We start from the raw sequence: 22,811 nt of genomic DNA, 5'->3' as shown, positions 1-22,811 counted from the left end.
CTTACGTGTGTTTAAATTTTTTATGTTTACTGGGGTCAATTTCAGCGAATGATATCCTCCTAGGAAATCATCATTGGTTTTTGAATGTGTTGGTCTAGACTTGGGAAAAGTAGTATCTTAAGGTTTTTATTTTTTCTTCTGTTTCAATGGCTATTTCCTCCCTGTCATTTCTTATCTTCCATATTTATGCCTTTTCTTTTTTGTTCCTAATTAGATTAGCTGATGGTTTGTTTGATTGATTGGATTGGATTGAACTGGATTGATTTGATTTTTTTAAGAACCAGCAATTAGATGGATTTATTCTCTTTAGATTTTTTTCTGCTAACTCATTAATTTCTGCTTTTATCTTTTTTTAAAAGATTTTATTTATTTATTTGACAGGGAGACACACAGCAAGAGAGGGAACACAAGCAGGGGGAGTGGCAGGCAGAGGGAGAAGTAGGCTCCCCACTGAGCAAGGAGCCCGATGCGGGACTTGATCCCAGGATCCTGGGATCATGACCTGAGCTGAAGGCAGACGCTTAATGACTGAGCCACCCAGGTGCCCCTCTGCTTTTATCTTTAATAGTCCTTTCATTCTGCTTTCTTTTGGTTTACTTATTTTTTTAAGCTTTTTTTTTTTTTTAAGATTTTATTTATTTATTTGACAGCGAGAGAGTACAAGCAGGGAGAGCAGGAGAAGCAGGCTCCCCGCTGAGCAAGGAGCCCGAAGCAGGACTTGATCCCAGGACCCTGAGATCATGACCTGAGCCGAAGGCAGACACTTAACCAACTGAGCCACCCAGGCATCCCTCTTTAAGCTTTTTAATTGATGTTTAATTTTACCGATACAGGTAACTCATGTAATATATTTTCTTCTAACAACTGCTTTTGCAGTATGTTATAGCTTCAGATAAGCTGTTTTCATAACTGCTATTTCATAAAATTCTGTGATTTTGGTTTGTATTGCCTTATTGGCCTATGTGCTTAATACAGTTTTTTTAATTGATGGAGGGATCTTTTTTTATTGGTTATTTTTTTTAAGATTTTATTTATTTATTTGAGAGAGAGAGACAGAGATCATGAGCAAGGGGGAGGGGTAGAGGGAGAAGCAGGCTCCTGGCTGAGCAGGGAACCCAATGCGGGACTCGATTCCAGGACCCTGAGATCATGACCTGAGCTGAAGGCAGAGGCTTAACCGACTGAGCCACCCAGGTGCCCATGGAGGGATCTTTTTGCTCTTAATTTTGTTATTATAATTTTTTTGACTTATGATCTGAGAATGTTGCTTACATTATTGTTATTCTTAAAGTTACTGATGGGGTGCCTCGGTGACTCAGTTGGTTAAGCAGCTGCCTTTGGCTCAGGTCATGATCCCAGAATCCTGGGATTGAGCCCGCATCAGGCTTGCTGTTCGGTGGGGAGTCTGCTTGTCCCTCTCCCTCTGCCTCTTCCCCCATTTGTGCTCTCTCTCTCTCATTCGCTCTCTATCTTTCAAATAAATAAATAAAATCTTTTTTTAAAAAATAAAGTTACTGAGATTTTCTTTTGTGACCTAATGAATCATCCATTTTCATGAATGTTCCTTTTGATTACCCAGTAGCCAGTGTTCTGATCCACCAGGTCTCAGACTGTCCTTGGTATCTCCCCTCATGGGATCGAACCCTCTCCTTCTGAGGCTAGTTGGAGCTGATGGTGTTGGTATAGGCCTCCTCTAGGACCAGCTGTACTTCTCTCTTCCACACACCATCCCTAACCTCCCACCCCTCCAATCCCCCCCACCCCCACCACGCCCCAGTTCTGCTGTGAGCTCTGGAGCGGACTTCCAGATATTTATCTGTCCATTTACATGTAAATTGAAGTGTGAGGTATTCTCTGTCTCCTAGGATGCTGTAGGTGAGGGCTGGGGTGATTTCATTTGCTGTCATTATTGATCTGTGTGGTTTCGGGAGGATTGTGAAGGGATTTAGGCATCTGCCATTATTCTACAGGAATCAGGGAGCTCTGTGCTTTCCTTTTATCATATCCACTTTGCTGTTTCTTTTTCAGTCCTGCCTTCCTTTGGTTTACTCAAATATTCTCTTTTGCCCATTCCGTTTGCTGAACGTTGAAGTCACAGTTCTATTTCTGTTCTCTTGAGTGGTAACTGCGAACAGTGTAGCATGCACATTTAGCTTAGCAAAGTCTAAAGTTAACATCACTGCCTTCCTTCCAAAGGACCTAAGGACCTTAGGATGCCTTGACTCCTGTCATCTCCCTCTGATGTTGCTATTCTTACCAAACAATTTGGAGTGCTCACCATGTGCCAGCTTGATACAATAATGAACAAAAGTAGGGGGAGGGTAGAATCCCTGTTCTAAAGGATTTGCATTTTAGTGGGAGAGACGAACAAGATACAAATTTAAAATATGTAATATGTTACATAATGAAAAGTACTACAGAGCAAAAATTAAGCAAGGCAGGGGAATATGAAATCTCCTGTGTGTGTGTGTGTATGTGTGTGTGTGTAGCTAGCTATGCAGGTATCTTGGGGAAGAACGTTCTAGCCACAGAGAGTATCAGATGCAAAAGCCTTAGAGGACTTTTTGACAAGAAGGCTGGTGAAGCTGCAGTGAAGAGACAGAGGGAAGAATGGTAGGATTTGAGGTCACGGGAGCTAATGAGGAGACCAAAGTAGAGCCTCACAAGGACTACAGCCTGGACTAGTCCATATTAGGGATTTTGGCTTTTATTCCAAGATGGGCCTCCAATGAAGGGTGCTGAACAGAGGAACTACATGGTCTGGCATAGGTCGTACCAGGACCACATGGGTTACTGAGAACAGATGGCTGAGGCCGAGCCAGTTAGGAGGTTACTGCAGTAATCCACATGAAAGGTAATGATGGCTGGCCCGAACTAGGGCACCGGGAAGGTAATGAGAAGTGGTTGTATTCTAAGTGTATTTTGAAAGTTGAGCTGACAGAATTTGATGACTGACCAGTGTTAAAAACAAGGCAACAGACCCCACATGGAGTCACTTATGCTAAGCCTCACGTCACCAAACCGAGACTTAACTGAATTATAGTTTTGGCCTCTCCCAGAAGTAGAATCTTAAATCAATTGATCAGGAATCACCCAGTCTGCACTAGTGAGGTAATCTGCCTGATAGACCCCGGCCATCCCTTAAAGGAAAGTGACCTCACCACCACAATCCCCTTTTTGCTGGTATAGCTTCCTTGTTCCCACTCCCTTCTGCCTATAAGTCTTTCACTTTGTATAGCAACTTGGAGCTCCTTTCTCCCTGCTAGATGGGATGCTGCCTGATTTATGAATTGCTGAATAAAGCCAATAAGATCTTTAAATTACTTGGTTAAATATTGTTTTTTAACACCAGTGAGGTGTAAGGAAAAGCAAGAGGACAAGGATGACACCCAAAACGTTGCCCTGAGCAGCTGGAAGGATAGAATTGCCATTAACTTCCTATTGCCTGGCATTTAGTCACATGCTGTAAGAGGCCGGATTCTAAGAATGCCCTCAACGTCCCATGAAATCCCTCCCCTTCGAGTGTGGGTATGATCTTGATGTGGGAAAGACGTTATTAGGGTTTGAAGCCAATAGCCAAGAAAGAATTCTTGAGACGTCTTTGGTGCAAAAAGGTGATTTGATTAAAGCGCGGGGACAGGACCCATGGGCAGAAAGAGCCGCACTAGGGTCATGAGGAGTGGCCCATTATATACTTTCAAGTTGGGAGGGGATTAGAGACAGCGTAAGTCTCTAAGGAATTTTGGAAGCAAGGTTTCCAGGACCTTGAGGGGGCTAGCTATTGTTGGAAAAGGGTCATTTATTACTGTCTACTAAAACCTTAGTCGTGAGACCCTTCAGATGTATATCGGTGGGCCATATGCTTGGGGCATGATTGCCAACACATACCTTGGAGAGTTTAGAGATAAAGGAAGTTTCCAAAGGAATTCTTATACGTTAAAGTAGACTCATAGGATCCTGCGGTTCTGGGCAGGCTAGGATTGCCTTTTGCCCTTAACAAAGTATTAACATTGAGGCAGTTGAGTCCCTAGAGGAATGTCACTCTGCCTGTTTCAAGGACTTGTCAATGGGCTGTAGGTAGTAAGGAAATTTAATAATTTTTCTTCTGCTTTTATTTCCTACATCAATATCATCCTGTGGTCGTGTTGTATTATATAGCAAAAAGAAGGCTACCCAGGTGGGCCTACTTTAATCACAGGCCCTTTAAATGTACTGCTTTTTCCTTCTGGTGAGCAGAAGGGGAAGTCAAGGGTTCAAAGCCTGAGGACTTGCTCTACTGATGCTGTTTTAAAGATGGAGAGGGCCACAGGAGAAGGGGTCCAAGCAGCCTCAGGGAACAGAGAGCAGGGAACGGGACCTCAGATCCATGGCCACAAGGATCTGGCTTCTACCAACAGCCTGAAAGAGTTTAGAAGGAGGTTCTTACCCGGAGCCTCCAGACAAGAGCCCTGCCCAGCTGACACCTTGATTTTGGCCTTCTGGGACCCGGAACAGAAAATAACCAAGCTCAGAATTCTGACCTACTCTGGGACAATAAGTGGTGTTATTATAAGCTGCTAAGTTTGTAGTAGCTTTTTACACTGTAATAGAAAATGAAGCCTCATGGCCACACGCAACTTTTAGGGAGGCTGGGAGATGGTGTCTCCAGCTGGGCATTCATATGCATTGTTAAACTTGAGGGTGGGATGCATCTATAATAAAACAAAGAGAGGGGGGCACCTGCGTGGCTCAGTCGTTAAGCGGCTGCCTTCGGCTCAGATCATGGTCCCAGGGTCCTGGGATGGAGCCCCACATCGGGCTCCCTGCTCGGCAGGGAGTCTGCTTCTCCCTCTCCTGCTCTCCCTGCTTTTGCTCTCTGTCAAAATAAATAAATAAAATCTTTTTTTTTTTAAGTGAATAAACAGAAGTCCATGAATCGAGGAGGGCCAAAAGGAGGGCTCTAATTTAAATTATTTGATGTGACTATTACACCCACTCCTCTCTTTGAAAACTGGTCATTAGGCATTTATGTTGCCTCATTAGAAGGAACTCTTGTTCAATTCCAGATGATGAGGCAAAGCTCTCTTACATAGAAGAATACCCGCCAATAAATGTACAAAGGATAGGGGCGACTGGGTGGCTCAGTCGTTAAGCGTCAGCCTTCAGCTCAGGTCATGATCCCAGGGTCCTGGGATCGAGCCCCACCTCGGGCTCCCTGCCCGGCGGGAAGCCTGCTTCTCCCTCTCCCACTCCCCCTGCTTGTGTTCCCTCTCTCGCTGTGTCTCTCTCTCTGTCAAATAAATAAAATCTTTAAAAAGAGAGAGAAAAGAATGAGCGCTGGGGGGACGATAAGATGTTCCTGTATACTCTGTAACCTGCATTGTCCAGTACAGCAGACACTAGCCACAGGTGGATATTGAGCGCTTGAGATGTGGCCAGTCCAAGTTGAGATGTGCTATAGTCGCAAATTAGCCACTAGATTTCGGACTTTGTATGAAAAAAAGGAATGTAAAATATCTCATTAAGTATATTTTATATCGATTATATTTTGAAATGATAATGGGTTTATATATGTGATTAAATAAAATACATTATTAAACTTAATTTCAACCTGTTTCCTTTTACTTTAAAAAATTTGGTTATGTGTGTAAATGAAAATTTCAAATTACCTATGTGGCTCTATATGTGGCTCTAAAACTACATAGTCTTATTGGACAGTGCTGCTGTAAGCTCTTGTACATCTCAAATTTTCTTCACGTGTCCATGAATTAAATTTTTTAAAAATGTTTTTTTTCCTTTCAGCCTTACAGATTTAAAAAGACAATGTTCCCATAAGAAATAATGGCAAAGAAAGGAGCTCCTAGTCACACTCAGCAAACCTGCTTTCCCAGACTACAGGAATACACTAGTTGATGCTTGTACACGTATAGAAGTTGGGGTTGATGGTTATGACATTAGGTGACTGCCATCATGGAGATGGAAATGGTGCTTATACCGTCATGATTCATCCCTTAAGGCTGGGCATACCACAGTCCCAAATAAAATGTAAGTTCTAGCAGCAAAGGGGAAGGGTTGGCTGTTATATAGGAAGATAATCACAAACTATCACTATGGGAGGGAGAAGGACCGGCTGTCGCGGCTTGGTCCCTTCAAGACACGTGTGTAGTGCCCCCTGGTGGACTACGGTGGCACTTCAGTCAGGCCTCTCAATCCCCCACTTCTTCCCACTTCCACCGTGTCCAAGCCCTCGCCTCAGGCAAGCATTATCCTAAGAGATTTCTGATGGGTCTCCCTCCTTCCCCTCCTGTCCACCAGAATGATCTTTTTTTTTTTTTTTAAGATTTATTTATTTGAGAGAGACAGTGCATGCCTGCGCGCACGAGCGTGGGGAGGGGCAGAGGGAGGAGAGAAGCAGATTCCCCTGAGTGTGGAGCCTCACCGGGGGCTCCATCTGGAGACTCTGAGATCATGAGTCCGAGGCTCAACCCACTGAGCCACCCAGCCGCCCCCAGAATGATCTTTTAAAACCTTCATCAGATCATGTTACTCTTCTGCTCAAAACTCAGGAGCAGCTTTCTTTCTCAGTCAGAGTTAAAGCCAATGTCTTCATTTCCCCTCCTACCCATCTACCCCTTACTCCATGCTAGCCATGCTGGGCTGCTTGCCTTTCCTCTGCCAGTGTAACACACCGCGCATGCGCGCGCCCTGGCAGGGGCTACCTCTGCTACCTGCACCGCTTGGGTTACTCTTTCATGGCTACGCACAAACGTCACCATATCACTTTATTGCCCTAAATTTAAAAAAATAGACATCCATCATTCTATATCGCCCCCTCAGTTGGATTTTTTTTTTTTTTTTTGCCGTAGCATGTAACACCGTGTGACACATTGCATATTTACTTGTTATGTATATTACGTATTTGTTTATTACCTGTCTGCCCTGCTGGAATCTATACTTAAAAAAGGCAGGAAACTTGTCTGTTTTGTTCGCTGTTGTATCCCCAACATTTAGAATAGGGCTTAGCCAGTAGTAGGTGCTCAAAAATATTTGTTGGATAAATAAATGAAACAAGGGGCGCCTGGGTGGCTCAGTTGGTTAAGCGGCTGCCTTCGGCTCAGGTCATGATCCTGGGGTCCTGGGATCGAGCCCCGCATCGGGCTCCCTGCTCCGGAGGAAGCCTGCTTCTCCCTCTCCCTCTACCTGCCTCTCTGCCTACTTGTTCTCTCTCTCTATCTATCTCTCTGTCAAATAAATAAATAAAATCTTTTAAAAAATAAAAATAAAAAAATAAATGAAACAAGATCTGAACAATGATAAGCATTGTATGGGCTCATTGTTTTATCCTAGAATATGAAGACTTAATGTCACAAAAAGGTCAACTCCATAAATTTATATACAATTAATTTCAATTAATTCTCCACCCTGTTTCTTTTTAATTGGATTAGATTATCTTAAAATTCATTTGGAAAGAATAAAGTACCTGTGAATAGCCAATAATGTAGGAAGAAGTACATTAAAGGTACACTCAGCTTACCAAATATTGGAAGATGCTGTAAAGCTACCATGATAAAACCCATATGAAATTGGCATAGGAATAGACAAATGAGCCAGTGTAACTGACTAGAAAATCCAGGAATAGAAATGTGTTTAAAGGATAGAACGTATGAAAACTGAAATTCAGTGATAAAAGGATGAATATATAATAAATGGTGCTGATGTTATCTACCAGGGAAGAAACTAGACCCCAATTTATACCATTTACAAAAACAAGCGCCAAGTAGATTAAATGCTGAAATGTAGTTGGTACTTTAAGAACTCTAACATAAATACAGAATATTGTTAATTTTGTCCTCATGCCAAACAAAGACATATGGCTGATTTCATCACAGTCAGAACTTATAGTGCACATTCTTAATCCCTTGGCTTTAAAAATCCCATTCCATGACTCAGCTCAGAGTATTGAAGCCAAAGCAGAATGAGGAGGAAGTCTGGTGAGGAGAGGTGGATTGGTGATGGTCAGGAGTGAGGTGTTGAGCCCAAGAACAAGGAAGGTTTCTATAGTGGGATGGGGACGTGGCAGTCACCACCCAGCTGGGATATCTGAGTCTAAGCCAGGTAAGGAGAGAGTTCAGGGAGGGGCAGGACCGTGGTGACACAGAAGATACAAAGTGGGGACGCCTGGGTGGCTCAGTCAGTTAAGCATCTGCCTTCGGCTCAGGTCATGATCCCAGTGTCCTGAGATTGAGTCCCACATCGGGCTCCTTGCTCAGCAAGGAGTCTGCTTCTCCCTCTGCCTCTGCTGCTCCCCCTGTTGTGCTCTCTCTCTCTCCCTGACAAATAAATAAAACCTTTAAAAAAAAAAAAAAAAGAAGAAGAAGATACAAAGGGATTGATCAAATAAGTAAATATGTCAAGGATGATGGAATAATAGGAACCAATTTTCTCACTATCAAAAACGAAAGGACAAATAAGTAATGGAGAAACCAGAAAAACCCTGTGGTGTTGGATTGGAATTGGAATGGTTTTCATTTAATATAATAAATAGGTAACAATGTATGTATATGTATGTATATCTAAAACATATATTCCCTTGATCTGTCCACTGAGAAAGAAGAAAGACTGGGAACAACAATGCAGAAGCAAGAAGTCTACTTGGCACTGAGATCTTAGATTCTGAGTGCTGAGAGGCCTGGAAGAGACCATCTTCATCAAGTAAACCAAGTAATCAAAGTTAACATCACAAGTAATGCACCAAATTGAAATTGTGCATCACCTGATAAGATGCAACAGGAAGATATCCCTGCCAGAGTGCATAACTTGAATCTAGACACGACAGTACATCAGACAAACTCAGATCAGGGGACAGTCTACAAAACACCTGGCCTATCACCATCAAAAGTGGTTGTACCAGTCAAGGAAAGACTGAGGGAATGTTCCAGACTAAAGAAAACCAGAGAGGGATGAAAACCGAAAACAGGGTGGTCCTGGGTTGGCTTCTTTTGCAAGGACATTTTTGGGATCATTGGTGAAACTTGGATGGTCTCTGGGGGTTCGACTGTAGTAACGCATCATTGTCAGCGTCCTGGTTTTGATGGTTGTGTCGTACTTATGTAAGAGGATGTTGTTGACTGTAGGAAATACACAAAGTAAGGTATTCTCATGGGTGCCAGGGCAACATACTCTTAAATAGCTCAGGGCAAAAAAGTTCTTTGCACTAGTCTTGCAATTCCTCTTACGTTTGAAATTATTTCAAGATAGTCACCCATACTAGTAATCTATATTATCCATCCTAGCATAATTCCAAATACCCGTGGTGCACCACTGCCGTTATATTGATTCAATGAATGTTCTATGTCCTGGAGAATGGCACCCTATCTTTGCAGAGCATCGCCTCAGCTTCAGCTGTGCCTTCAGCAGACTGCCCCAACACTCTATGGGGTAAGCATTTCATGTATCAGGTACAGCACGGGACATGACCCTTAATACCATGGCCCTGGGCCTATTCCCATCACACTTTTTTTTTTTATAAAGATTTTTATTTATTTATTTGACAGAGAGAGACACAGTGAGAGAGGGAACACAAGCAGGGGGAGTGGGAGAGGGAGAAGCAGGAGAGAGAGAAGCAGGCTTCCCACAGAGCAGGGAGCCCGACGCGGGGCTCGATCCCAGGACCCTGGGATCATGACCTGAGCCGAAGGCAGACGCTTAACGACTGAGCCACCCAGGCGCCCCTCCCATGACACTTTTGCTTTTAAGTTGGCCCCTGACCTGATATATTTCTGTGGAATTCTATGATAGTGGATCGAATATTCCATAAGCCCTCGGTGAGCGGTGCTGACCAAGACCTCATGGGGAGGAAAGGCAGATCCACACCTGGAATACGTCTGTTCCTTTGAGAATGAGCCATTGGCACTTCTGGGACGGAAGGGATCCCGTGTGCTGCGGGCCTGCTTCAGGCCACACTCAGAGCTGTCAGCCTCTCCTGCTGTAGACTGCAGTGGTATCCCCAGGTGTATGATAGGCTCAGAACCTGCGGAATCCCCCGCGGTGGTGGGCTTCTTTCTTTGTGGTAGATGTAAGACGGCGATAGTTTATCTTTTACTTTGGAGGGGAGTCGTCCTGCCCCAATGCCTGGACTCCTCAAAATTTTATGCATGTAGAAGGTCCTGAATCTTCACGGAGCTCCCTCTGGAGTGTGTGTGCCTTACCAAAGCCACCAGTTTTCTGTTTACTCTTGTTCATCTGGCCCATTAATATAATGCCACCAAAGTGGTGGATCAATATGATACTCTGCAGTATGTCCAGATATCCAGATCTCTTCAGATTATATTATGACATAGCATAGGAAACATAACCCGGGGGGAAACTCTAAGTGTATATTGCTGTCCATTCAACATAAATGCTAATTTTTTTCTGTCCCTGTCTATCTGATTGGGATAGAAAAGAACACATTTGCCAAATCAGTGGTTGCACAGCGTGCACCTGAGGCCGGAGAAACCTGCTCTAGCAAATAGGCACAGCAGCTGTAGTCAGGGCTAAGGGACCTGGTTGAGCTCCTGGTAGTCTATAGTCACCTCCCAGGATAATGGGTTCTGCAGGGGTGAGAATCTTGAATTAAACAGATAGGTGATGGAAACCAGCTTCCCTGCATCCTTTATATCCTTAAGGATGGAACTAATAATCTCTGTTATCTTTACTCTCAGCACTTTTCTTTGTGGACCCCCAGGAACAAACCAAGCCCTATTATATACTCAGGGACTGAGGAAAGACCATTGAGTGGGTCCTAGAACCCAGTGGACACATTGTAAGCCAAACCTAAGACAGGATTCTGCTTAGTACCTGGCCCCATGTGCCTCCCCCGCTCTAACTGGGAGCATGCAGATGATACTTCAGGCATCTAGCATCAGTGTCAACACAGACCCTGTATCGCACAGACCTTGATATGTCTGGGTATTCTCCCTTTCCCAGTGAAGTTACCCAAGTAAATGGCCATAGATCTCTTTGGGAAAGGACTGGGGGAATCATTAGCATATATTCTTGCTATAGTGTTGAGGATCCTTCCTCCTACGGACCTGGCCAGTTCTTCAGTCATGGTCTGAAAATTGCCTCAAGTCTGGACTCTGGGAAGGGATTGAGACTTTTTCGGGGAGCTAGTGTCTCTCCAGCCTTCCAGTCACCTATCCTTAATATTTTCTGCTGGTGGGCGCCTGGGTGGCTCAGTCGTTAAGCGTCTGCCTTCGGCTCAGGTCATGATCCCAGGGTCCTGGGATCGAGCCCCTCATTGGGCTCCCTGCTCGGCAGGAAGCCTGCTTCTCCCTCTCCCACTCCCCCTGCTTGTGTTCCTGCTCTCGCTATCTCTCTCTCCGTCAAATAAATAAATAAAATCTTTAAAAAAAAATTTTTTTTCTGCTGGTACAAGCTAAGTAGTACTCCTGACAGTTGTCCATCTATTTTGCCTCTAGGGATGCTTTGCTGGATTAACCATCTCCATAACTCCCTAGGGCCAGGTCCTCCTGGCTGCCACTCCAGCCTTACCAGCCATTATGAGAATTGCCATTCCCTCGTTTCTGGAAGTTAAACACTGCCACTTGGCCTTTGTTGTTTTAGGGTCCAATTGTCCCCATTGCTATCAGTGAGCCAAGTTCTGTAACGGTATCTTCCATCGTCAGCCCTGGTCTATGGAGGAGAGCCACCACTTAACATTTTTAGAGATTCTGGTGGGCCTCTCACCAGCAGATTCTCATGGCCTTGGTAAATAGTGTGTCTTTTAGTTCTTTCCATGGAACATAATTATCCGGCAGATCTTCTGGTTATCTATGGTCCATTCTGGCATACCTGAGTCTTGTAACCCCACCTGCATCATCTTCCTTAGAAATTCTAACTTAAGCTTTCTTTAGCATGGGTCATCATCACTTTTTCCATGCTTGCAGGATCCATCCTAGTGGTGACTTTGCAATATCTCCTGGTCTTTGCCAGGATACTGAATCCTGTAACTCAAGAGAGGGGTCCCAAATTTATTCCTTGGTTGCAAGGGTGGTTCAGTATTTACAAATCAATCAACGTGGTACATCGCATTAATAAAAGAAAGGAGAAAAAACAGATGATCATTTCAGTAGATGCAAAAAAAAAAAATTCAAAGTACAACATCCATTCATGATAAAAAAAAAAAAAAAAAACCTCAACAAAGTAGGTTTAGAGGGAACATACCTCAACATAATAAAGGCGTATATGAAAAACCCACAGCTAACATCATCCTCAACGGGGAAAATCTGACAGTCTTTCCTCTATGGTCAGGAATAAAACAGAGATGTCCACTCCTACCAATTTTATTCAGCATAGTACTGGAAGTCCTAGTATCAGCAATCAGACAATGAAAAGAAATAAAAGGCATTCAAATTGGCAAGGAAGAAGTAAAACTTTTACTATTTGCAGATGACATGACATTGTATATAGAAAATCTGAAAAACTCCACCAAAAAAAACTGCTAGAACTGATAAATGAATTCTTAGTAAAGTTGCAGGATACAAAATCAACATATGGAAAAATCTGTTGCATTTCTCTACACCAATAATGAAGCAGTAGAAAGAGAAATTAAGGAATCAATCCCATTTACAACTGCACCAAGAACTATAAGATATCTAGGAATAAACCTAACCAAAGAGGTGAAAGACCTGTACTCTGAAAACTATAAAACACCGATGAGAGAAATTGAAGATGACACAAAGAAATGGAAAGACATTCCATGCTCATGGACTGGAAGGACAAATGTTGTTAAAATGTATATACTACCCAAAACATTCTACAGATTAATGTAATCCCTATCAAAATACCAACAGCAATTTTCACAGCTAGAACAAACAATCCTAATATTTGTATGGAACCACAAAAGACCCTGAATAGCCAAAACAATCTTGAAAAGCAAAACTGGAGGCATCACAATTCTGGACTTTAGGTTATATTACAAAGCTGTAGTGATCAAAACAGTATGGAGGCGCCTGGGTGGCTCAGTCAGTTAAGTGTCCAACTCTTGATTTTGGCTCAGGTCATGATCTCAGGGTTGTGATCTCAAGCCCTGCCTCAGGCTCCATGCTGGGCGTAGAGTCTGCGAAAGATTCTTTCTCTCCCTCTGCCCCTCCCCCCTCTAAAAAAAAGACAATATGGTACTGGCGCAAAAACAGACACAGAGCAATCAGAATAGAAAACCCAGAAATGAGCCCACAACTATATGTTCAATTAATCTTCAACAAAAGAGGCAACAATATCCAATGGGAAAGAGACAGTCTCTTCAAGAAATGGTGTTGGGAAAACTGGACAGCTACATGCAAAAAAATGAAATTAGACCACTTTCTTACACCAAGCACAAAAATAAACTCAAAATGGATTAAAGACCTAAATGTGAGACCTGAAACCATAAAAATCCTAAAAAGAGAACACATGCAGTAATTTGACATCAGCTATAGCAACTTCTTTCTAGATTTATCTCCAGAGACAAGGGAAACAAAAGCAAAAATAAACTTTTGGGATCATCAAAATAAAAAGCTTCTGCACAGTGAAGGAAACAGTCAACAAAATTAAAAGGCAACCTACAGAATGGGAGAAGAGATTTGCAAATGACGTATCTGATAAAGGGTTAGTATCTGAAACATATAAAGAACTTATGAAACTCAACACCCAAAAAATGAATAATCCAATTTAAAAATGGGCAGAAGACATGAATAGACATTTTTCCAAAGAAGACATACAGATGACCAACAGACACAGGAAAAGATGCTCAACATCACTTATCATCAGGGAAATGCAAATCAAAACTACAATAACATATCTCCTCACACCCATCAGAATGGCTAAAATCAACAACACAAGAAACAACAGATGTTGGCAAGAATGTAGAGAAAAAGGAACCCTCCCTCTCGCACTGTTGGTGGGAATGCAAACTGGTGCAGCCACTCTGGAAAACAGTATGGAGTTTCCTCAGAAAGTTAAAAATAGAACTTCTCTACTATCCAGCAATCACACTATTAGGTATTAACCCAATGAATACAAAAATACTAATTTAAAGGGATACATGCACCCCAATGTTTATAGCAGCATTATCTATGATAGCCAAATTATGAAAACAGCCCAAGTGTCCATCAACAGATGAATGGATAAAGAAGATGTGGTATATATATATACAATAAGATATTACTCAACCATAAAAAGGAAGGAAATCTTGTCATTCGCAATGATGTGGATAGAACTAGAGAGTATTATGCTAAGCAAAATAAGTCAGAGAAAGACCGTATGATTTCACTCATATGTGGAATTTAAGAAACAGAAACAAATTTAAGAAACAAATGAGCAAAGGGAACGAGAGAGAGAGAAACCAAGAAACAGATTCTTAACAAACAGAACAAACTGAAGGTCACCAGTGAGGAGGTGGGTGGAGAATGACTTAAATAGGTGATGGGGATTAAGGAGCGCGTGTGCTGTGATGAGCACCAGGTGATGTATCGAAGTGTTGGATCGCTATATTGTACACCTGAAACTAAAATTACACTGTATGTTAACTAACTGGAATTTAAATAAAAACTTTAAGGGGGCGCCTGGGGTTGGTTAAGCATCCAACTCTTGGTTTCAGCTCAGGTCATGATCTCAGGGTCGTGAGATGCAGCCCCACATGGGGTTCTCAGTGTGGAGTCTGTTTGGGATTCTCTATCCCTCTCCCTCCCTCTACCCCATCTCCTTAACTAATAATTAAAAAAAAAAAAGTAAGTAGTTAATCCAAAATTAGGTACATGTAAAAGAAAGTGGAGGGGATCGATAAGCCCTTCTTTTCCTGATTTTATGTTCCTTCCCCCTCCAACAAGCACCCTCCGAATCCTGCTCCACATGTATTCCCTCTGGCTTCTCAAATTCATAGTGGCTAGGCCTTGCCGCTTCTATGGGGCAGAGTCCCTTTCCTCCCTTATCAGGCCCAGCACTTCCATGCTGGATTATGCTGCAACTAACCTAGTATAGGCCTAGTGGCTAGGAGAAGTAGGGGCAGATCCTGAAGGGACACCTGTTGCTTTGTGAGGGCAAGCCATCTGCCCTGTCTTCCAGCAGAGAAGGAACACTTGCTCTCACTAGCAAGGAGTGGGCTACTTCTGGAGGCTCAGAAGATTCAGAGGAATTTGTGGAGCTAAAATCTTCAGGAGCATCCACCCAGATATCACCATTCCAAGTGTCAGAATCTCGGGTTTTTCCAGCCAGGACCCTGACTTTAGCCTAAGAGATCTGCCTTATTTGGGAACTTAACTGTCTTTTTTTTTTTTTTTTAAGATTTTATTTATTTATTTTGACAGAGAGAGAGAGACAGCGAGAGAGGGAACACAAGCAGGGGGGGAATGGAAGAGGGAGAAGCAGGCTTCCCGCGGAGCAGGGAGCCCGACGCGGGGCTCGATCGCAGGACCCTGGGATCATGACCCGAGCTGAAGGCAGATGCTTAACGACTGAGCCACCCAGGCGCCCCCTTAACTGTCTTTGAAGTCAGTCACTCAGACCACTAAATCCTGGGCTGAGTCCTCAGCTTCTCTGGCCTTCCACTGCAGGAGATGTGGGCTTCTCTCTATGAACCAAAGAGGCCCTCTGGTTTTTATACCCAGCATTACCCTGTAGCACATCCATGGAGCTTAGCAATAGCTCTAGTTCCATCATCCTTATAGCTACTATTTCCTATGTACATCTCAAGCATCTGGTACATTGTGCCCTCTAGAGCATTCCATTCTATTGGTTCACTCTCCCAATTCACCACTGGGTGTGTTCCACCTACCTCCAGTGATGGGGTCCTCGTGGTAAGATGGGTGGTGATCCAGTTCCAAAACCCCATCTTATCACCAGCTTTCTCATCCACCTCTTGTACCAACTGTCAGAAGGTCAGGTTCTCAAGAGTTGATGCTGAGATGGAGTTTGGGATGTAAAATGCTTGTTAGAGATCCATACCTATGAAAGGAAGGGAGCAAAAGCAGGAGTGGGCTGAAGGAAGTCTGTGCTGCAGGGTCACCAAAGTCTCAGCCAATCAGCAGTTCACCTTGGAGGGAGAGGTCCCATCAGGTTGTCAAGCATCAAGTCTAAAATGGCTAAACCTTTACACCCCTACTTTGTTAAGTCGCCTGATGCAGCCTGCCCCAGGAACGGCATGACCTCAGGCAGGGCAGCCTTCGCAGGCTCTGAAGGAACTGACACTGGAGACTGCCTGCTGATTACTCCCTCTGCAGCTGGGCAGCAGGTCCTTCCTTGAAAGGGGACCTGGACAACACATCGCCATGTGTCCCACAGTAACATGAAAGTGCGTAAATCCTGAGCGTACAGCTTGGTGAACTCACCCAGGTAACCATCACCCAGCTCAAGAAATCACAAAAGCCCCATATATCCCTCTTAGTGTTTCTCCTTCAAGGTAACTATCCTTCTTCTATCACTGTAGACTCATTTACCTGCTTTTTTTTCTTTAACTGTGATCAAATACACATCACATAAAATTTATCTTTCTTTAAAAAAAAGATTTTATTATTTATTTGTCAGAGAGAGAGAGCATGCACACAAGCAGGGGGAGCAGCAGGCAGAGGGAGAAGCAGGCTCCTGGCTGAGCAGGGAGCCAAATGCAGGGCTCAATCCCAGGACCCTGGGATCATGACCTGAGCCAAAGGCAGATGCTTAACCGACTGAGCCACCCAGGTGCCCCTAAAATTTATCATCTTAACTATTTTAAGGGTACAGTTCAGTAGTGTTAAATACATTCACATTGGTGTGCAACTCATCTCCAGAACTCTTTTCTTCTTGCAAAACTGACCCTCTCTCTATATGCATATATACCCATTAAACAACTTCCCAATCTCCCCTTTCCTCACCCGCTCGCAACCACCATTCTACCTTCTGTCTCTGTGATTTTGACTACTCTAGGTACCTCATATAATTGCGATCGTACAGTATTTGTCTTTTTGTGGCTGGCTGATTTTACTTAGCATAATGTCCTCAAGGTTCCATGTTGTAGCATGTGTCAAAATTTCCATCCTTTTTAGGGCTGACTGATATTCCATTGTATGGGTATACCTTACTTTGTTTATCCATTCATCTGTGAACAGACACTTAGGTTGCTTCCACCTTTTGGCTATTGTGTATAAGGCTGCTATAAATGAATGTACTCCTTTACCTGCTTTTGAACTTTATCAAACGGAATGAATTATATCATGTGTATTCTTTTGTGGTTAGTTTCTTTCCTTCAACACCATGTGTGTGAAATTCATCCATCTTATTGCATATAACAATAGTTTATTCTTTCTCATTGATATATAGTAAGTAGTCCATTGTGTGATCACACCCTAAATTGCTCATCCATTCTACCACTGATGGACATTTAGGTTGTTCCCAGGTTTTAACATTTATTTATGAATAGTACTGCTATGAATATTCTTGTTCATGTCTTCTAGTATACGCAGGTACACATTTCTGAGGGTATATACCTAGGAGTTAAATTGCTGCATCATAGGTTATATATGTTCAGTGTTACTACATTCTGCCTCACAGTTGTTCAATGAGCTGTACCAATTTCTCCTCGAAGGAGCACTGAATGAGAGTTCTAGTTGTTTCATACCCTCAGCAGCACTTCATATCATCAGTCATTGTAATTTTAGCCATTCTCACTAGTATAAAGGCTATCTCATTGTGGTTTTAATTTGTCTTTCCCTGATGACTAATGAGGTTGAAAAACTTTTTATGTTTATCAGTCAGTTGCATATCCTCTTTTGTGAAGTGCCTGTTTATGTCTTTTACCCTTTTCTTATTTGGGTTATCTTTTTTCTTAATGATTTTTAGTTTTGTAGTATTCATATGTATTTTCCAAAGAGTGTTTAATTCTCCACTGCGGATGGCATGGTCTTGCTCCAGAACCCAGGGATCTCTCTGGGGCTTGTCACAAATTATGCACACCATCTTCTCCCATCCCCCCGACCTTGTGCATGTGTATTCTTGATAAGTGTCTCTTGTTGGATGTATGGATTGCAAATATAATCTTCCTCCCTGTGGCTTGCCTTTTTGCTCTCTTAATGGTGTCTTTGATGAATAATAGTTCTTCATCTTAATAAGTTCGAATTATCAATCTTTTTTTTATGGTCAGCACTTTTTGTATTCTGCTTAGTAATTACTTTTAAAATATGCGTAAGAATAAACACGTATCTATTGAAATAATATTCTTTTGTGGCCTGCCTAAGGTTACATTGTGTGGTCCTCAATGGCCCACTGGATGAAACGCAGACTGGCTAACATGAATCACAAGATCACACCCCCACCAAGCTCCCCAGGCTCCTCTCACTGCTCCCCTCTCTGCACTTCCCCCTTCAGCTATTTGCTTAACCAACCACCCCGCGCTCATATCAGCAATTCTGGAAACTGTGTCAGGAACCTATAGCAAACACTCCTCCTCTTTCCCACCAGGGCCCTGATTTTTTATTTATTTATCATTTTTTAAAGTAATCTCTACACCCAATGTGGGGCTCGACCTCACAGCCCCAAGATCAAGAGTCGCATGCTCCACTGACTGAGCCAGCCAGACTCCCCCAAGACCCTGATTTTGTTCAGGCATCCACCCTCCTCCACATGGCTCTGTGCATCAGGGGAAGATGGCCCCACTCTGAGCTACAGGAGGGGCATCCTAATTGCCTAATCCAATCATGGCTCCACAGTCTTCCTGCGATGGGACCCAGTTCTGGCTAAGGAAATGTGTGCAGCTCCTGGGAAAGTCATCTTTGCTCCTGCCCAAGAGAACAGGAAGAGGGGCCCCATTTCTTACTTTGGAAGTTATGGGGTCTCGGAGCAAATTCTATACACTGAGCACAGAGATTTGCTTGAAAGAACCTGGGCCTTTGATGATGTCAGGCACCAGCGATCGTCCTGTGTCTGAAGAGCAACCTTCTGCCAGTCTGCATTTCCTTCTGATTTAAGCCCATTTTGCATCAGTTTCAGTCCCTTTCATCTGAAAGCACCTAGTGACCTTGGGTGAATGACTGAATGTGGACATCCTTGGTGGATTGTGATGTGCAGGGCCAGCTTCACTGGTGTGTGACCTTGCTGTCACGTGAGGCCTCATGCTTAGTAGTATTCCCCCCACCGCCCCCAGCTTGGTTTACTGTTATGTTGTTACTGTTTCAAAATTCTTTTTTTTAAAGATTTTATTTATTTATTTGAGAGAGAGAGACAGAGATAGCGACAGAGATAGCAAAAGAGAGCAGGAGCAGGGAGGAGAGGGAGAAGCAGGCTCCCTGCTTGATCCCAGGACAAGAGCTTGATCCCAGGACTCTGGGATCATGACCTAAGCCAAAGGCAGATGCTTAACCGACTGAACCACCCAAACGCCCCTCAAAATTCTTAATAACTTATGATCAAGGGGCCCTGCATTTTCATTTTGCACTGGGCCCCCCAAATTGCGTAGCTGGTCTTAGCGGCATGACATTTCTTATCTCCTTGTTTTTCTTCATCTGTCTTCTCAAGCTTTGAATCTTCATAGCTTCATCTTTAAGACCTAGTCCAGATGCTTCATCTGTAAAACCCACCAGCTTAACTGTAAAATGAGGAGGCTGAGCTCATCCTTCTGGATACTTTCCAGCACTGTTAAGAATTCAGCTTTCCCCTAACCCATTTTGGTAAGTAACAACTTTTCACCACCCAAAAGGGACCCCTACAGGCAAAATCCAAGCCCCCTGGCCTAGTACTCATCTTCTTATTCAATAAGTTGTTCATGTCACTCCTTCAACCCAACCTCCACTGCTTTCCAATGGGAATCACCTCCTTCAGTCAAAATGAAAACAACAGAGGCTCCTGGCGGGCTCAGTCAGAAGAGCATGTGACTCTTAATCTCGAGCCCCACATTGTGAGTTCGAGCCCCACGTTAGGTATAGAGATTACTAAAAAATAAATAAAACTTAAAAAAAATGAAAACAATAGTAACAGTGAAAACAATGCATGTGAATAGTGGTTTACAGACTAACACATATTACAACAAATCCTTGCAGTAATTCTGTGAGATAGAGGCGCCTGGGTGGCTCAGTCGTTAAGCGTCTGCCTTCAGCTCAGGTCATGATCCCACGGTCCTGGGATCGAGTCCCGCATCGGGCTCCCTGCTCCACGGGAAGCCTGCTTCTCCCTCCCCCACTCCCCCTGCTTGTATTCCCTCTCTTGCTGTTCTCTGTCAAATAAATAAATAAAATCTTAAAAAATATAATAATAATTCTGTGAGATATAATTTTTTAAAGTACCCTGTACCTTTATTCTGTTACAAATAGAATTTGCTGATCAGCATTATGTGTAGTACAAAAGTCCACAAACTTAATAAGTATAGTTACTCGTCACTTTTTTTTTTTTTAAAGATTTTATTTATTTATTTGAGAGAGAGACTGAGAGAGAGAGCATGAGAGGGGGGAGGGTCGGGAGGGTCAGAGGGAGAAGCAGACTCCCCACCGAGCAGGGAGCCCGATGCGGGACTCGATCCAGGGACTCCAGGATCATGACCTGAGCCGAAGGCAGTCGCTTAACCAACTGAGCCACCCAGGTGCCCGTTACTCGTCACTTTTAACAACTTTTTATTTTGAGAGAATTTCGGATTTATAGAATGGTTGTATGAAGAATACAAAGACCTACCATATACCTTTATTCAGATTCCTAAAATGTTAACATTTTATCACATTTGCTTTATCATCCTTCACCCCACATATATATATATAAATACACACATGCATATATACACATATATACACACATATATGTTCATTTAGAGGTAAAAAGGCATATCGGTAATTTATTCTCAAATGGTCAACTGGCTCAGGAAATAATCATATATACTTATATATTTAAATATATAATATACAAAGTTATATATTATATATTTATATATAAAAATGTATTATTTTTATTATATATACATTTCCTCAACCATTTGAGAGTAAATTGCAGATATGATGCCTTTTTACCCCTAAATACTTGATTTCCTGAAACAGGGGCATTCTTTACATAACAATAGCAAAATTATAAAATTTGAAAAATAACATTGATACACTAATATTATATAACCTACAAACCTTATTCAAATATCATCAGTTGTCTCAATAACGTCCTTTATAGCAGGATCACATGTTGTATTTCATCAACAAGTTTTTCTAGTTTCCCTCAATCTAGAATAATTCCTCAGTCTCTCTTGGCCTGCCATTACCTTGTCACTTGAAGGGTACAGGCCCGATGTTGTGTACAAAATCATTCCATTTAGGTTTATATGGGTATTTTCCTCATGATTAAGTTCAGGCTATGCATTTTGGGCAGGAATATCACAAAAAATGATGCTGTGTTCATCTCGGTTCATTAAATCAGGAGCCATATGATGTCTATTTGTCTCACTATTGGTGATGTTAATTGACTTTGATTCCTAGGTTAAGGTGGGGTTGGTCAGGTTTTTCTTTGTCCATTTCTAATTAATAAGTGCCGTGGTGGGAGGTATTTGTATACCATATCCTATTCCTCGTAAAACTTTCACCCACTAATTTTAGTATCCATTGAGGCTAAAGTTACTAAATCTTTTTTTTTTTTTTAGGTTTTATCTTTAAGTAATCTCCACACACAACGTGGGACTCAAACCCACAACCCCAAGACTAAGAGTCACATGCTCCACCCACTGAGCCAGCCAGGTGTCCCAAGTCACTAACTCTTTTAACTGAAAAGGTACACATGACTCAATGGTGCAAAAAATCCAAACAGCATAATGAATATAGTAAACAGTACAGTGAAAAGTAAGTCTTCTGATATCAGATCCTGACTCCCTCCTCCTGCTATTTGTTTTTTCTGTGTCCCTGTGGCAGAAACAATGTTACAGGATACCGAAACCCATCTCATTTTCTTCTTTCTAGGCCTGCAAGAGGACAACACTTTCTACCCTGCCTTGCAGTGAGCCTTGCCCAGGAGGCCAGTTCTGGCTCAAGGGCAATGCAGAGAAGTGATATGTGCACTTCTGGGCCAGAACATTTAGTTCCAGTGTACGATTCCCCAGCTGTCCCTTCCCTTGGTGCAGCAGCTGTGGAAGCCATGGATTTAGATGATGGAGTTACCAGATGGAAACAGCCTGGATCCCTGAGTCACCACATGGAGAAGAGCTGCCATCCAGAATTGCCCAATTCGCATTGGATGCTCAAGAAATATAAGCCTTTGCTGTGGTGAGTAACTGATATTTCAAGTTTAATATTGTCACTACAACATGATTTAGTTTATCCTAATAAAAATGTCCTGAAAATGTCCCTCATGTATTAAAAATATGTACCTATGCATAATTTTACTGTATGTAAATATATTATGAGATAGTCTGATCTTCCTTTTCTTACCTAACAACATCTTTGAGATTGTTCTCCATCAGAATATATGGCTCCTTCTTCTTCAGAGTTAGAAAGTGCTCTATTATGCGAATGTACTTTAGTGTATTTGGAAGGTACCTTTCTTTCATTTAAATTTCTTAAATAGGTACTACATACATATAATTTAAAAACAGTTCAAAGAGTATGTGTGAAAAATTCTCCCTCCCATGGCTTCCCTGAGTGAACACATTTCCCACCAAAGGTAACCAATATTTCCTGTTCCGTATGTATACTTCCAGAGATATGGATGTTGAAGTAAACCTCACTTAGTCTCAGGTTTGTCTCAGATCCCAAAACAATGAAGTCACATTCAAAGTTAGATGCAAGTCCACCACCACAGGATTTACAGTGGAAGATTGTAGAAAACCAGTTTTTCACTCTCAGTTCACCACCCACCTCCAGACTATAAAAGATGTTGGAGAGGTTGAA

General features: G+C 42.5%; 1 long non-coding RNA gene across 2 annotated transcripts in view; it reads right to left on the bottom strand.

The window, feature by feature from the left end:
• The window catches only part of LOC135361548 (uncharacterized), a 43,506-nt gene that overhangs the window by 6,422 nt on the left and 14,273 nt on the right, over positions 1 to 22,811 (bottom strand). For both annotated transcript variants that reach the window (XR_010404955.1, XR_010404956.1), the window contains one exon: positions 15,773 to 15,942. This is a non-coding gene — a long non-coding RNA (uncharacterized LOC135361548). The remainder of the gene's footprint in view (positions 1 to 15,772; positions 15,943 to 22,811) is intronic.

This window comes from Mirounga angustirostris, unplaced genomic scaffold (genome assembly GCF_029215605.1).
Source record: "Mirounga angustirostris isolate CCGP_5_RB_7025 unplaced genomic scaffold, mMirAng1.0.hap1 SCAF_9, whole genome shotgun sequence".
In the NCBI taxonomy this organism is placed as follows: domain Eukaryota; kingdom Metazoa; phylum Chordata; class Mammalia; order Carnivora; family Phocidae; genus Mirounga; species Mirounga angustirostris.
Note: the sequence above shows the minus strand (reverse complement) of the source record. Positions and strands in the feature narration are given on the sequence as shown.